Genomic DNA, 18,094 nt, shown 5'->3' with positions numbered 1-18,094 from the left:
TATCTCCTCACAGTAAAAGACTGGAGGAATTCATAGGAGTCTTAGTTCATGAAGAAAGAGAAAACCAGGGTCATCCAGAGGAAAACAAGGGAGAAGAAAGATGTGTCATCTATGTTCTGATGGATGATAGAAAATGAAGTGCTAAAAGGATACAGTGAGAGATTCAGAGTGAGGAGAAAATTTGTTGAAGGTGTCTTAAAAGATCTAAGAAAGGTGCTGGTTCTGGAATTACGTTACAGCATCCTTCTTCCTGTCAGTGCAATTCTTAGACTCTAATGATAATTAATGTCAGCTCCAGGTCACAGAGCTCTATGACCGATTTCCATTGCCAAGCCCCAGTGGAGAAGATCAGTGCTATTAATCTATTCACTGTGAAAAACTAGAGAGAAATAGTAATAGCAAGTAATGAAATACTCACAGATTTTTTTGTCCAATTCTGGAATATCACCACTAAGGTATTGTGTTATTTAATCTGAGATTAATATGCATTTATTGAACAAAAATAAAAAAAAAAACCCTCTCTGTTGCATTTTAAAGAGAGAAATATTTTGAGAGAAATAATTATTGCTTCTAGAGGAAAGGAATAGGACCATGTAGGCCATATTGTCTTCTACCTCCCTGTTTACCCTTCTATTTTTATTTCAGTAGCATTCACAGCAGTAGCAACAAAACACAATTAACTGTCAGAAAACTGGTACTGAAATTTTAACTTTTCCAAACCTTTCCTATCAGAAATGCTGAAATACACCAATAAAAGACTGATGGTTGATATTAAAACTTGGGATTTTTTTTCTATTAGCTTGAGCCCAATACCCCTTTCTGCCCCAGTTCCTGGCTCTGAGTACTTCAGCAGCATCTGGAGTGCTTAGACAGGACTGGGACAGACATTAATATGCTACAGAGTCTGCAAACAAGTGGACAAAGACAGCCTGTATGAAGAGTCTCATTGTGTTAAGATGAAAGGATACCTTGTTTCTGCTTTACAGGTGGCTTTATGAAATGTAGAGATATTTAAAAGCTTTAAAAGCTCTGCACTGGTATCACACTTGAGAGAAAAGAATTCATCTTAGACCTCTCTGTTCCAGACAGCACTTCAATAATATTTCACCTCTTTCATCACTGGCCATCTTGATATCTTGCTTCACCCTAGATTTTTCCAATTTGACTTTTATCTTGAGATGGGCAATGGGAAAATACACACTCCTGCACAGCTACTAACAAATTATCATGTGCTTCAACCTCCAACAGAAAAAATGTGAATTTCCCTCTGAGTTTGCCTCAAAATAATCAATAAGTTTTGATGAATATTTTGTCCTCATGGAACATAGGCAGAGTCAATAAAAAGAACTCTGAGGTTAGTCCCCTGGTCTTACTGACCTCATTGCAGGGTCACAGGAAGTTTCAGCTTAGAAGAGACTTGAGGAAAACTTCTAGTCCACCTCTTCATTAAAGCATGGCCAGATGTGAGGCCAAACCAAGTTTTTAGAACATTGTCCACTCTGGTCTAAAAATTCTCCAAGGGTGGCCAACAGCATGACTTGAGAGGACAATCTGCTCTGATATCTGATGGTTCTTATGAGGAAAAGCTTTTTCCTTATACCCAGTCTGAACATTTTTTCCCAATGAATCCTTCAGAAGACAGGATCCTTTGAGAGATGCCAAGTCTAAGGTGGCATGAAAACAGCCTGGTGAAAAGCTTAAAAATTGTTATTCATTGTCTGTCATGATGATACTGATAAATGCTGAAAGACAAAGCACACTTTTAGTGGAATCTAGAGTCCAATTAGGAAATAAGAAGCAGGAGTTGGCAGTATATATATATGTCTTAGATGGACATCTAGTGACAATAAATTACAAAAAAAAAATAAGGACAAGGTACATTTAACTAAGTTGATTAAAAGTTATTTCCCTCTGAAAAGAATATACCAAAAAAGTCTGAAAAAAAATCAAAAATATTTCCATCTCTTTAGGAAAATTCTAATAGGCCTACCCCTGATTCTTCTGTGAAACACTCTGATACAATATAAATGGTTCAAATACTGCATAAGAGTCATTATCCATCAGCCCCCACAGCTGAGATTGTACTAGTTGGCCCTTTAAAAGGGAATAAATCAGGTCTAATTGGGTGGAAGTGACTGGATGGTTTAGTTTACCACTGCACTGTTGATGCTTTGCCAGAGATTTTAAAAACCAGCTTGGGAACTCAGAGTGAAAGACAGAGAGAAAATTAGTAGGAGGTTTGGACTAAAGAAACAGATTCTTCTCTCTTCTTTTACCTGTCAGAGAGCTTTCCTTCCTAGGTGTTTATTCCCAGGGGTTTAATTTTACCTTGGCAGTGAGTGAATTATTTATTTATAATATTCTTTATAAACTTTAAAACTATATTTTATTTCTGTAAAATTTTAGAGGCTTTGTTTGTGTGTGTATGTGTGTGTGAATAAATTAGCAAACTCAAATGGAATGGCTATAACACTGGGAAATCATATTTTATCCTACAGCAACCAAGTGAAAGAGTCTTCCTCATCTAAATCATATTTCCAAGGTGAAAAGATGAGACCAGTAGTTAAACTGTTAGTCAAGAGACAAGGAACTTTTTTTTTTTTTTTTTTTATTTATTTTCAACCTCTGTTGATATTTGTTTTCCATTTAAACTTAGGTGAGTCACATAAGAGAGATTTTATTTTTTCCTTTATTTAGGTACCCAGTACATACTAAGCTACTAAAAGAAAAGGTTTCTGTAAAAACGCCTTGACTGAATGAAAACTGAAGCATTCCCGTTGACATTTTCTGCTAAAAAAATCCACACACTTTTAAAAATGTAAGATTTCTGCAATTATTTTTCTGTTGGACATAAGTTATATTATAATTTTTTTGTTCTCAAATTACAGAGAAGCAGCTTCCACATTGAGAGTCCTCTGTATAGAGATATCACTTTGATACTGGCCATATTTTTGGATCCGACTATTGCTGTGCTTTTTGATGACTATGGATTGCTTACACTGCATTTCAACTGCCTCTCACACAACCATACAGTACTTGATTTTCTGCTATTTGTTTTTGTTTTCGGGGTGTTTTTCCACATTTTTCTATAGCTTACTCCTAATTATCAAGAATCACAGTGTTTGAATTTAGGTTGGCTATGTGATTTTGGCATCATTGATGACAACAATCACTTCTTTGCTGATTCCTATCTGACAGAATTGAAATATATGTGGACAAACAAAAAAAGTGTGCTGGAAGCTCAATTGAACAATTGTGTGAGGGTCCAGACATTTTTTAACACTCTGCTGTGGTATCATGTAGGCAATTAAACACACTCTGTGGTGCACATTTTAATGGGAATCAGAAGAGAGGAAAGATGGCTGGCACATGTCTGAACTCTGGAGAACCACTGTCCTGGAAATGCATTGGTTTAGGATTCTGTGTGTTTAAAGCCAGTTTCACATCACACAAGGAGCATCCTATTTCTCATAAAGGCAGCTAAGGAATGGTGATGAGGAGGAAAGAAAATTGTCCAGACCCTAACAATAACTAAATATAGGGTGTCCAGGAAAGTGGTCATGACTCTAAACCTACCAGAGTTCAAGAATCACTTGGATGATTTCAGGGACTTGGTGGGATTTTTGGGGTGGTCCTGTGCAGGACCAGAAGTTGGACTCAATGGTGCTGGTGGGTCCTTTCCAATTCAGGATGTTCTATGACGTTATGAAAGCCAGATACAGAACTTGTGACTGAATTGTGATTCAACATGGAAGAAAGAAATGAAACATCAGAGTGGGGTGACCTGGGCAGATTAGGAATAATTACACAAAGAGAGTGACAAGACACAATGAGCTTGAACCCTGATAAAAGGTCAGACCTGACTGTGTATGCACTGTACAGAAAGTTGATATCTGCAAAGCAGGCATGTAAACAAGTCCTTAAGCCTCCTGTAACAGATTAATCTCTTGAAATGCTATATGCATCTAACTAAACAACTTAAACCACAGACATAATTATTTTTTAGTTACTGCCTCCTTCGCAGGAGAAACACTGCTACCAGGAAACAGCAATGCTGTATTAAATAATGTCATGCTATAATGAAACTGCAAAGGCTGAGGTCACTGTGGTTTTTTTGAATTTAAAAATGGCATGGTTACTGCTAAAAGATGCAAGAGATCATAGCTAATTGAGAGTGGTATAAATGAACAACTCCACTACAGAAAAGTTTGATCCACTGTAGTCAAAATACTTTAACACAATATACATACAAAAATATTTCTTGAGTATTTCCCACTTCTTTATGAAATATGTGAATATTGATTTTCACAGATCCTTGACATTTTATTCCTATCCATAAATCTCCCTCTCACATGTACACAATATTCCGAGAAATGTGAGAAAATATGAGTTAACAAAATCCCACCTCAAAATCATCCAGAGCTGATAAATAAGTTGTAAAGTTATTAGTATGCAACCTTCTAGTTGCAAAACATACATCAACAAATGTGTGCATTAACAGCCATATAACAGCTCTCACACAGCATTAGCTATCTCAGTGTTACCAGTACTTGTGCAAAATAAGTTTTAAAAGTCATTATTTCTACTTTCTAGTAGTTAGGATTGCCGTATGACTTTCCATATGTATGATAATTAAAAGTAGGTTTCTATATTTGGCATTTTTAATAAAGAATATTGCTTTGCCTCCTTCTCTTTTCAAGATGAAAGTCTTGACAGACCAAGGGAACACACTGACTTCCCCTTCACCATTGGTCAAGAGACTGGCACACATTTTCTTTTTCCTCTGCAAAACCTGCAAAATAACCCCCTTGAGCAGTGTCACTTATCTTCTGCTCAAGAGAGAAACACAAAATATCTGCAGGATATGTTATTTTACACCTCCCCATGTGAATCCTGATGTTTCCCTGGAAATGTTCAGGGCCAGCGTGGATGGGACCCTGAAAGACCTGGTCTAGTGGAAGGTGCCCCTGCCTGTGGCAGGGGTGTTGGAAGTAAATGGTCTTTAAGTTCCCTTTCAACCCAAACCATTTGAGATGATCAACTGCAGTGTTGTTACTCCTGTGTGGCCACCACCACATTGTCCCATACATTTCAAAGTCTTGTGTCTCCTCATACTGTGACTGAAATTATTGCTTTTGGGAAAAGAAATCTAATTACCTTCTATCTGTCTCACACTAAACTCTATTTTTGAATTTGATAAAATCAAAACAAAGACTGGCTCTGGTTTACAGCATCTTGTATATCTTCCCTTCTATTAGTTCTATCTGATGTATCCAGTATATCAGCTGAATTTCAACAATTCTGCAATTCTGATTTTTGTTGTTCTTGTCGCTTGTTTACACTAATGTATCTAGATCTCCCATAATTGGTTTAGAATTTTTTAAAATTTTATATTAAATTTGGCATCTGGGTATCAATTTAATATTTACATCCAGTGGGATGAACTTCTTTCAATTTCTTTTATCTGGTTCAGATATAGTAAATTTATCTAGTTCAATCAATTAAATCAATTCTATTAACACATCTAGTTCAATTTATCTAGTTCTGATATAGTTCCTTTTATTATCCTGGAAACCATAAACCTATATGTCTCAGTGATCTGGCCTTTTCCACTGCTCTTCTGCTCAGGTCTGCTACATCGAAAATGTCTACTTCATATTCTTATTTTATTCCAACATTTAAAGCTGTACTTTCTCTTCTACTCTCACATCCTGCCTGGCACAGTCCCTACTTCACTCTGTTCCACTTTATTGTAGAACCAGCAATTTCTCTGCCACTTTGTTGGGTAGCACTTGACATGATTGCACATCCTGTTTTCTTTATTTCAAGTCATGTAAGTCCTGTACCACATTAAAAATGATGCAGAAAGTAGTTGCATGGACATGGCAAAAGAATTAACGTAAATCTCTCAAAAACATAACCCATACCTAATTAATGAGATAAAGCTGTGGTCTGTCATGGGATTCTGATGGCATCTGAATTATAACATCATATGGCTGTGAAGCATCCATTGGGTTTAATTCCTCAGAGTAATTTCAGACTTATTTAGAGCCAATATTTTTTTTCTGGCTGTGTGAGCTGGATGCTGAGATGTGGGCATATGGGACAGGAAAGAGGCCAGGCTGCTGCAGGTTGTTAATGCGTGAGCTACACGTAGGGCAGTAAGGGACTGTGAAAAAAAGGCAGGAATATGTGCTGGGTGCTTAGTGCATGAGGTTTGACAGGCCTGAAATGTGGGATCTGACACTGAGAAGTTTGTATATCCCACTGCAGAGCTCTGGAGAAGGGAGTTCATACCACACGGAATCAGAATCTGAGTGACGGAGAAAAGCACAAGGTTGCTCACAACTGACAGCAAAGGTTTCTTCTCACACCTGAATACCCCTCAGAGGTCTGCTGTCTAGGGAGTGACCTCCTATCAAGGCTCAGATCTCACAAGTTAAACAGACAGAGGATTAAAAAGTGCCAGAAAAAGTCAGAAGCCAGGCAGAGTGCGACGGACTCTCACAGGGTTATACAGTAAAGTACAATGGGACTATAATTAGCTTGATGGTTGAAATGAAGGAACAGGCCACAGAATTACAATAGATCAGGCATGTAGAGGAAGGTTATACCTTCGGAAAAACTCGACATGACTTGCTCTTAGAATGCTTTCCTTTGCATTAAAGGGAGAGATCTGAGGAAGTAAAATAGATTAGAATAGACTGTGCACGAGGAGTCAAAATATAACATGATCACGGTGCAAGCTATTCCAAAGTGGAGAGAATTAGAGTGATGAAAAGTTATATGCATTTAATAATGATTTGGGTGCAGTGACTAAATCCATCAAAATCCACTTTTTTTCTTTCCAATAACATGCAAGCTAATCTAAATTTCTAGAGCCAGGAAATATCACTGCTCTATATTTAGGCCTTTTGATGATTTTCTCTCTGAATAAGTTCTGTTTAGCAATTTATGAACCTTTCTCCACTTGTTTTATTTTGTGCTTTATTTTATTTTTTCCCTGGGAAGCTTTTTTAATCTCTTATAAGTGCACAGCAAACATGAATCATAGAATCATGGGGTGGCTTGGGTTGGAAGGGACCCTAAAGATCACCAAGTTACAACCTTCTGTCATGGGCAGAGACACCGTCCACCAGATCAGAGTGCTCAAAGCCAGCCCCATCCTACCTGGCCTTGGATGACTCCAGGTGTAGGGCATCCACAACTTCTCTGGACGACCTGTTCCTGTGTCTCATCACACTCACTAGAAATAATTTCTTCCTAATGTTTAATGAACACGGGTCTCATATCTTTAAATACCACTGCTTAAACTATTATTAGATTGTGCTACATTCACTTATAATATCAAATTAAATGTCCTGGTCTGAGTGTAGTCACAGTGCCAATTATAATAAAACTGAAAGGAAGGAAATTAATTTTTTTTGTGTCAAAAACATCTGTTGAAAATGAGTGTTTAACGCTGGTTGCATGAAGCTCTACACACCAGGTAAACAGTGTTGAGTATATGCAGTTGAAATTGCATCATTCTGCTGCCAATGTTATAAATACTTTTAAACTGAATATATGGTCAATTACATCATGCATTCTATTTTAGTGCAAGAATCTTCTTTGGAATCACAGAATCATTAAGGCTGTAAAAAATCTCTAAGATGAAGTCCAACTCTTAACAGAGCACTGTCATGTTCACCACTAAACCATGTCGCCAAATGCCACAGCCACAGATCCCTTGAACAATTCCAGGGATGGTGATTCCACCTCTTCCCTGCTCAGCCTATTCCAGTCTGTCCAAATTCATCTGAAGGTCCTTCCTGCCCTCAAGCAGATCAACACTCCCACCCAACAGAAAATGGGATGGGAAGGAGTTTGGAAGTTGGGCACACCAGCGGTAGATGCTCTCCTCTGCAGCCAGCACTATTGCCCAGAAGGTTCTTGCAGAAGACAGCAGCAATTTAGGGAGTGCAGAGGACACCTGCACACCTGGGGTCTGACTCAGCTGCTGACACATGGGGGCCTTCTGCTGTCCGAGGGAACCTGGGATGCAGGTGATGTTCACACTTGGTCGGCAGCAGGACCTGTGGGGGATGTAGTAAAATGTCAGGAGGTTAGGCAGGGTGTGCAAGCATCTTAAATGACACAAGGTGTTTAAATGTCAGCACCTGACCTGAACTCCTTGAGTTTTCTGAATCTGTATTGCTGTGGCAGTTCTAGCTCTTGACTGCCATAGTCCTTGCCCTCTTCCTGTGGAACATGATCCAGACTCATTCTCCCATTCGTTTCCCTCGTTTCTTGTTCTAGTTGAACTCTTTGAGCAACACCATCATATTAATCTTACAGGAAGATACTATTTTTAATGTTTTTTTTTTTTTTCTTCTGCACTATAAAACCATAAGACCTTTACAGAAAGTCTTGTAAGGAAAAAGGTAAAAATATACAGCTGGCAGGGGAAATGCAATGACCAGTAGTGAGGCTGCCATGGAAACATAGCCTGAGGCTAACAAAAGACAAACCTTACCAGTATATATTTAATGAAATTTTGATAAAAAAGCAGGCAAATGTGCTATTAGAACCATAATTCTTGTTGATCATTCCAGCTAAGAATCTGCTACTTATTTCTTTACATTGTTTGCCACCGTTAGTGCAAGCTTTAGCATATTTTTTAAGTGGTTAATACCACTAATCTAAACTTCTTCAAAATTAAAGAGTTTAGCTTAGAAGACTGCTCAAAAGAGAATATGGAGACATAGCCACATAATTTAAACACCTGTATTTACCTGTGTTTTTCATATGAATAATTTCTAGTGTGATGATTTTGTATCATAATGTGACACAGGAATTCTTGCTTTATTAGTATCAAGTGTCCACTTGTGCAGAAAAAAAAAAAAAAAAAAAAAAAAAAAAATTTTTTCTGAACTCCTTGAGTTTTCTGAATCTGTATTGCTGTGGCAGTTCTAGCTCTTGACTGCCATAGTCCTTGCCCTCTTCCTGTGGAACATGATCCAGGCTCATTCTCCCATTCGTTTCCCTCGTTTCTTGTTCTAGTTGAACTCTTTGAGCAACACCATCATATTAATCTTACAGGAAGATACTATTTTTAATGGGTTTTTTTTTTTCTGCACTATAAAACCATAAGGCCTTTACAGAAAGTCTTGTAAGGAAAAAGGTAAAAATGTACAGCTGGCAGGGGAAATGCAATGACCAGTAGTGAGGCTGCCATGGAAACATAGCCTGAGGCTAACAAAAGACAAACCTTACCAGTATATATTTAATGAAATTTTGATAAAAAAGCAGGCAAATGTGCTATTAGAACCATAATTCTTGTTGATCATTCCAGCTAAGAATCTGCTACTTATTTCTTTACATTGTTTGCCACCGTTAGTGCAAGCTTTAGCATATTTTTTAAGTGGTTAATACCACTAATCTAAACTTCTTCAAAATTAAAGAGTTTAGCTTAGAAGACTGCTCAAAAGAGAATATGGAGACATAGCCACATAATTTAAACACCTGTATTTACCTGTGTTTTTCATATGAATAATTTCTAGTGTGATGATTTTGTATCATAATGTGACACAGGAATTCTTGCTTTATTAGTATCAAGTGTCCACTTGTGCAGAAAAAAAAAAAAAAAAAAAAAAAAAAAGAGAAAATTTTTACCCAGTTTGTTTGTTTGTTTGTGGGTTTTTTTCTGCAATCAAAAAATATCTTTTATCTTGCCAGCAAAGTTTGTAATAATCTGACACTTTAGGATAGATTGTACAAATAATCAGAGCAATCCAAATCAGGATTACTTGGACAGTCACACCATACCTTAAATTTCGGACTTTTATGTCTAAATTTTTTACATAATGGTATATTTTGCAAATAAGATTATTTGAAAGAGATCCCACTCATTTAATGTACAAATCATAATGCGTGGAGGTGTTTGTTGTTTTTGTTTTTTTTTTTCTTTGAAATGATACAATCACACAGCCCACAACTTCTTTCTGAAAGGGAAGTGATGCTTTAAAATAGTTGGGACATTTTGTTTTTAGTCAGTCACCCAGTAACACAAGATGTTAAAGCTAGCTACCATATTCTGGGAATTGAGTAGATCAAACAATACTATGAACCTAAGATCTAAGCATATATACCCACTCAATCCCCAAAAAAAGGAGCTGAATGCTAATTTTCTTGATGCAGAACGTGCACTTGTCCTTATCAGCAACCTTGAGATCAAGAATGGATATGCTTATTCTGACAGAAGATTAAAGTTTTGTCCTTGTGACACAGTAGAAAAAGTTTAATTCTTTCAGAAATGTGAGACTCAGAGTGACTGTCTTTGAAAAGAAACACAAAGAGGCTGCTCAAATATTTTAGATGACAGAAAGACCCTTTTTTTTCCTAGAACTTGATATCCCAAGATCCTCAATGTGAGACAATGGCCAAAAGTTTTTTTTTCTCTTAATACCTTCTTGGAATTATCAAAATCATGAATGGGAATGACTCTGAACAAAGAGTGGCACATGGAAGAGAACTACTGCTGGATGCTGGATGGAAAAGCTGGGAGAGTTTGTGGCCCCCTCACCAAAAGCCTGGAGTCAAACGATGACATTGGGTACAAGGGTGCACATGTGGGGGCATCTAATGAAGACTTGCATCTTCTACCTCTAGGTGGTCACTTCCCACGAGCAGTTTGCTTAGGGAGCAGTTCACCTCATGGAAAATGAGGATGGACTCGTTTACATCAGATTTAGAATATCAGGCAGGAGGAAAATAATCAGCTGAGTATCTTGGGTATGTGTACACTGACATGAGAAGTATGAAGATTAACTAAAAGATTTGAAAACTTTAATAATGCGATTCATTTAACGCAGCAGAGCTTTGAGGCAATTACATTTGACTGCACTATGAACAGGAATTGACTGAGGATCATTCAAAAGAAGAAAGGAAAAATGAAAATAGTAAGTGACAGAGCCCTGTGTACCAAGATTTTCTGTCATTAGTAGTGTTTGATAACTTCCAGCTATAATTCCAGAAAAGGTGAATTGAAGGAAGATGACTGAAGGAAGTGTGACATTTCTTTGAAAAAAGATGAAGCAGCTACATAAACAATCAATTCCATTGCACATGAAGGGTAGTATTTTAATGAAACAACAAAGTGGCTAAAGCTTCGACTCAGATACAAAAAGAAACTGAAGAAATAGAAACTGAGATTAATAAAAATGAAGATAAATATAAAAAAATAGAAAATAAAATTAACATGTAGACAGAGTTAGAACAAAAAAAATATGGAGTGCAATGCGTAAGAGACATCAAGGGTAACAAGATGTAATTCTTTGAGCAGTAAGTGAAACATCATGGAAAATCTTGATCTGACGCTCAAGTTGTTGTTGTTCTTAAGTTTCCCTGTAAAAGGTCAATGACTAACAGATGTCTGGAAATACTTATGTTGTGATAAAAGGATAAGATTTCTGAGTTTTCTACTTTGAATAAGAAAAACAGAAATGAAAAAGTAATTGCAAGGATTTCATAAATTCTCATTAAAATAATTTCACACTTTTTGTAACTATTTCCACCTTAACAACTAAAGGGCTAAGCCAGTAGCAACCAACAAAACCATATTATATGATTACCTCAAACCACTGCAATTTTCTTTCAAGACAAAGTAATAGGTCTTCTGAATAAAGATGGTAAAAGTAAAAAGTGAAAAACAAACCTTAATTTTAGAAAGGTTTATTTCATGCTCCAGGATGATTCTAACAAGGAATGGAAACATGAAAACATGGCACCACTACTATATGAATCTGATAACCATTCATATAAAGAAATTATCAATTTCAAAAGAGAAAGAATATATTTGTGGAGTCTTGCAGAAAGCTACCATTTAACTGGTCAATGCATTCACTAACTCAAATAATTTTAAAAAGTGGGGTTTTTTTTCAGTTTGCTGATCATATGAACCTGAGAGAAGAAACACATATGCTAAATTAAATTAATAGAATAGAAAGTAAATTTGAAAGTTGGTAAAACACTCTTGCAGAAAGAAATGATTGAATGAGATGAAGTGAGCAGAGACAGTGTGAGGTGTCAAAATTGAAAAAAATAGTCAAGTATACAATTACAGGATGGGGTATGACTGTAGAAGTTCTGTAGAAAAAGAATCTGTGAGTTAGAGAACCATATTGGTCAAATATGAGCCAAAAAGGTTGTAGGGTGAAAATAAAAAACTTTCTTTTTTATAGCAGAAACCCCCAAAGCCTCTAGAAGATTATGAATTCATTCACTCTCTTTCAGGTCTAGTACTGTGTTAGGGGTGATGGAACTTCAGCTTTTGGACCTAGTAATGTGCAGTTATTAAATATTAACCTTGAGAGCTGGGATAAGGATAAACACGAGCCTGAAAACCAAGAAGACTGAACAGCTTCTTCAATTACTGAAATTAAAATTGTCTGGTGCTCCACTGACTGCAATGGGCTCCTAAATACCTTGTTCAGAAGAAAACATGTCTGCACTACGGACACCCACGTACAGTCATGGAAAGTTTTGATGTGAATTGCAGCATAGCAAAAATTATTTCCAGTTTAGGGCTAGGATTGATTGCCTGGAAAGTGTGAGGACCTCCATCTCTGGAGGTCCTTAAACAGGATTGGAAAAGCCTGTGTCAGGAATGAAGCTGGTATGTAACTAATCGTGCTTCAGGGCAAAGAGGAGAAATAAATGGTCTTTTAAATCCCTCTGGGAAACTGGGACTCAGAGCCTGAAGCCATTCATTCACTTTGCTACCTACATCAAATGTTCCTGTACTTCAGCACAGAGAGTCACTGAAAAAAGACACAATCCTGGGATCTCTGAATGACTCCTCTCTTTGACTAAATAGAGTCCTCCTCTTGCTTTGACTAAATAGAGGGAGCTCTGGGAAATCAGACAGTCCACAGGTTCATGAGGATAGAGCCAGGGCTTGAAGGTAGTTGGATTGAATGGCACCTAATCTCCTTTTTCTCAGCAATGCTAACACTTCCATGGGTGTAGACATGGAAGGGTTTGACTGCTCCCCCATGATTTAGTGCTCTGCACTGTTTTGCTGCCTGGTGTCCAACCCTGCTACAAGGACCCAGTCTAGCTCTCGATAATTATGCAAATGCTCTTTTATTTCTACTCAAAAGTTAATAATCTGCTAAAAGGCAGCTCTTTAAGTAGGGCTCCCAGCTACTGCTTCTTTCCACAATGTTAATTGTAAAATGCACTTAAAATCACTCTGCATCCAAATTTTTATCCCTGCAGAATGGACTTACTATGCTACTAATTTCATGGGTGTTGTGAAGCAAAGAAGTATGAAATACTATTCCTGGAAGGAACAGACCCATGAAAATCAATTTAGTGTGAGCTCTCTCTCTTCATCAGTGGCACTGACAGCAAATACTGTCCATTTTTTTTGGTATGTACATATACATATATGAGTGCATATATATATATATATAACGTAAATATGAGAAGGCATTTCTATTACTTGAGTAAAATGAGATTTCCAGTAAAACTGCACCAGATCCAAGTCAAATGGTCCTACCAATGGCACAAGGTACTCTTTCACAGAAATGATGCTCACAGCAGTTAGTACACAGTGAATGTGCCTTGCATCATTCCAGGCTGATCTTACCACGTGAAGTAGAGTAGGACTCACCAGTAGGTGTGTTTGCTGTCAAAAGTGAAAATATCTGGGCACCCTGGTGCATAGAGACAGCATTTAGTGCACTGACTAGTTCAAAAGAAGTGTGAAGAATGCAAGAAGCTGAAAAGCTCATCTCTTCCTTTTCACCCTATTGGCATTTTTTAACTCCTACAAATGTAGAATAGTGGGCAACCAAGATCAAGGTGCAAGCTTTCAACATTGGATTTGTTCAGCACAGGACTGATAGGTTTCTTTAGACTCCACTACTTTCATTTTCTTGTACATTGTTTTTAAACTCAACAGCAGAATTTATATCTGTCCTTTTTTCATAGTTAAATCTAGATTTAGGCATCGATGGCTTTTAGCAAATATGGATTATAAGCCAAGCTTTCAGCAGAAAGAGTGATCCTTCCATTAGTTTTCATAAAATGAGAGATGTGGTGAAAGTGGCTAAGCTCACAGGAAGTTGTTTAGAAAATAATTTTCTGTAGAAATAAAGGATGTTAAATTAGTTTTGGGAGAGGCAAAATCTTCTCCAAAGTCTTATTTCATAAATTGACTTTTGCTAGCAAGCCTAAATAGCATATGATGGATTTTCAAGAAAACTTGTGGTAACCCTTACAATGACTTAGCTGTGATTTCAGAAGCATACCCTCAAAATCATTCTCATGTCCTTCATTTGAAGGTTGTGCTTTGTTTTTAAAAATATATATGTATCATATTGGTCAAAGTTCATTCTACTTTTGTCACCTTGAAATTAAAATGGTATCAGGAAGATGGACCCAAAATTAATGATACATTAAAGGATGAAGAGACCTTAGTTCTCTTGTATAGCCACAAAGTGTCACCCTTTTCCCATGCATTGTCTACTCTTATTGCTTTTATGTAGCTCAGGAAAAAAATGTCTCCTTTAAAGGAAACAGTCCTGAAGTTCAAGGACAGAATCGGGGTCTCAGGTTGTGTCTGTAAAGTGACAAATGAACTTGCAGATCTCTGATGAGTGCAATGGAAATTAAAAGAAATAATTCAGAGATGGAGACAATATTTGATATTTTCATTCATGGATTGCTGATACCAAGTACCTTTGAAGATCATGAGTTGGTTAAAGCCCCATGGTTTAGTCTGTTTATGGGGAAGTTTATTTGTCTATATATCATCAGTTCTGCACTTCCTAGAGATCTGTACCTTTTAGCATCAACTGATGCTATTTTCTAAGAACATAAAGCTGTTTCTGAGGGTTGGGGGTTTTATTCTTGTTGCTGTTCTGGGTGTTTTTCTCAAGAAAACTCTAGAAATACAATGTCTGTTTGAGAACTCCAGCTATTATAAATTGGGTTGAAAGCAATTAACAATTTCTGAAGTGTTATTTAAAAATAGAGAAATAGAGGAACACATAAAGATCTAGAAACTTGATTTCTGTGGGAGAAGAAGAGAGGAAGTGTGTGAAAATGACAAACTATAATTTAAAAAAAAAAGAAGTTTAATATATGACACTTGATAATAAAATGTTTTATGATAGCAAAAGGAAATATAATTTTATGGTTTTTAGCAAAAAAATTAATCTTGTTGAATTTATAGAGATGTGCTATGGTGTTTGCTAATCAGAGGGAGGTGCCAAAAAAATCACTTGATCATCCATTTAGGACAGAGCAAATAGAAGATGTGAGAGAATGTCACCTGGTAAAAAAAAACCAGTATTGTTATGTGAGTCCTAATTTCTGTGTAGGCATTTACCTCAGGTCTTTAAATAAGTTCCTAATTCTGGTAGTGTGTACATATCAGACATGTTCCTCCTAAAGGCAGTTTTGATTTTCAGTTTATTAATCCACCCATTCCCTATGGCTATTCCTGTGACTCTCGTTCTGAGATACCAAACTCCCTCCTTTTGTTGGAGACTGTCACGATCCTTCCTGGGGGACAAGATTCGTGAAGGTTCTTTTCACTGATCTCAGGGTGCAAAAAACTGACACAACAAGGGGGTTTTGCAGTAAAATCAAAACAAATGTACTTTTATTGAATAACCACAGCAAAAATGCATTAGGGAGAAGAGGAATGAAGATAAGAGAAAGAATAAGGAAAAAAGAGAGAGAGAGAAGAGAAAGGAGGTGTATAGCTACCAGACAAAGTCCCTTGAAGTCCAGTCAATGAAGAGCCTGTTGTCTTCACGTCAGGGGAGATCTCAAGGGTACCAGCCAGCTCTAACTTCTTTTATAGTCCTTTTTGATTGAGAGAAGGACACACACATTTCAAAACAGTCTATTGAGAAAGGGTACAAAAAGTCCATCAGCAGTTCATCAACAGAAGACCTCGTCAGCAGTAGGCGTCAGCAGTGGGCGTCATACAGAAAGTCCATCAGCAGCAGGCAAGAACCATTGTCTTCTCAGTCCAGTGGTCGCTTGCAAACTTGCTTTGGTTACTGGGCCTTCCACACACACACGCCTTCCCCCACCCTACGGTATGACGATCAAGAGGCAAAAAATGAGGGAAATTTCGGACAGACACTCACAGAGACTAAACTTCACTTTTTGATTCCAACTTCTGAAATTTCCCTGGGCTTTGAGTGAAGTTTCCCTGGGCTTTTGAGTTCGAAGTTACAAAACCCCATAAATAAGGAACAGAACCACTCATGGCAAGTGAGCAAGAAAAGCAAAGTAACAAAGTGATAGTCTTTTGTTTCACTACCTAATTTTTCTTGTATCCTGATCCAAGATCAGGCTGTCTGTAGGAATAATTTGCTGAGAGTCCTTGAGCAAAGTGCTAGTATGTATTTGTTTTCAGTCATTCACTTTAGAACCCCCCTCTTACCTTGCACTGAGCTGGCTTGTCCTTGTCATTCCAGCTCATGTTCTGTCATTTGGTTTAATGTCTTTGGAAGGAGTACAATGCTTTGATTGAAAAAGTCATTTTTATAGTGGGGATGAACTAAATGGACATGGGGGAGGATTCATTATGCTGAGAAAAGCAGGGAGAAGACCTTGACTATATTTTCTCCTCCCTTCCCATTTTAGGGAGGTTAAAAGGTAGGAAAAAGTTCAGTACAGAGAGATGGAGCAGACCTGCATAACGATTTTGCTGCCTACTCTCAGTTGCAGAGTTGATTATGGATTCTTAAAAAAGCAAATGGCTCTGAGTTGATGGGGTCTAATTTTGATAGGAATCTTAACTGCAGATGTTGAGGGTTTTTTTTTTTTTCCCAGAATACAGGTAGGTGTGAATGTGGGAGAATTTAACTTTTATTATTTTTTAAATGTCAGCTCATTCTAAAGGACAGAGTTATCATTTCAGCAAATTATATTATAAATGCCCATGAATCATATGCAAAAAGACAATAATAAACTTCTTTATCTCTTTCCCTCTCAAACCATCTTCTGAGGCAGAAAGAACAGGTTACAACAGTAGACTAGTGGGAAATTATTTCACTGGGATGCAGAGAAAAATAGTTAGAACTTGCATAGGTACAAATGAGAAACTTCCAAGAAAATTTGAGGTGGTAGGCACTGGAACCTCATCCTTTCTGGTATGGTTATGCGTATATATCATCACAAGCACATGGATGGGGCCCTGAACAACCTGGTCAAGTAGCCAGTGTCCCTGCCCATGGCAGGAGAGTTGGAATGAGATGATCCTAAGATTCCTCTCAACACAAACCATTCTATTATTCTACGAAAGCTGTGTCAGGTAGGACAGGATGCAACACCAAGTAATGTGGTTTCACTTTCCTGAAAGTTACATAGGACTGTTAAATTCCAATTAATTTAAATATCTAGCAGAATGAGTTTGAAATGGATCAGAAATTAATTTCACATAATATGCTGGTGTTCCTGGAAAGCATGAGAATTTCTAAGTTGACTTGTTGAGCTCAGAAGAGTGGGCTTTCTCCCTTTAGACTGCTGCACTTACCATATTTACCATTTGTTTAAATTCTGCTTCTAGCATTGACCATGTGTTTTACTATTACACATACTAGTAGCAAAAAGAGAAAAAAAAAAGAGTAAAGATTTTGTTTAAAATGTACATTTTGCAGAGTGGTTTTCAAACCCAGTGTGATACCATGGAACAAGCCGTGACAGAAAATTGGGATCATCACAAAGCTTGCTGCTTTCTCTTCCTTTCACAAGTTTTGGCTCCTGCCTTCCCACTGTATGCACAGCAACTATCACAGATGGATCAAGAAGTCAAAAGGTCTTACCACCTTCCAGCAAACTGCTAATTAATGGCATATTAGTGTTCTCAGTCAGGCAAACAGAGAAAATATTGTGAGTAGTAAATCACTTCTGACTACTGTTCATGGGAAGTCACTCACAAATGGCTAAGCAGAAGGTCAGCCTTTTGTGAAGGTTCAAAATAGGGTAAAAACTCAGAGCTCTGGATTCACAGCAGGAGACCTTCATCTTACAACAACTCTGCCCCAGCATCTTTTATGTGTAAACAGCAAGCAGGAATTCTTAA

Source organism: Pyrgilauda ruficollis, unplaced genomic scaffold, assembly GCF_017590135.1.
Source record: "Pyrgilauda ruficollis isolate IOZ18807 unplaced genomic scaffold, ASM1759013v1 scaffold48, whole genome shotgun sequence".
NCBI lineage: Eukaryota > Metazoa > Chordata > Aves > Passeriformes > Passeridae > Pyrgilauda > Pyrgilauda ruficollis.
The sequence above is the reverse complement of the archived record's forward strand: the minus strand, read 5'-3'. Positions refer to the sequence as shown.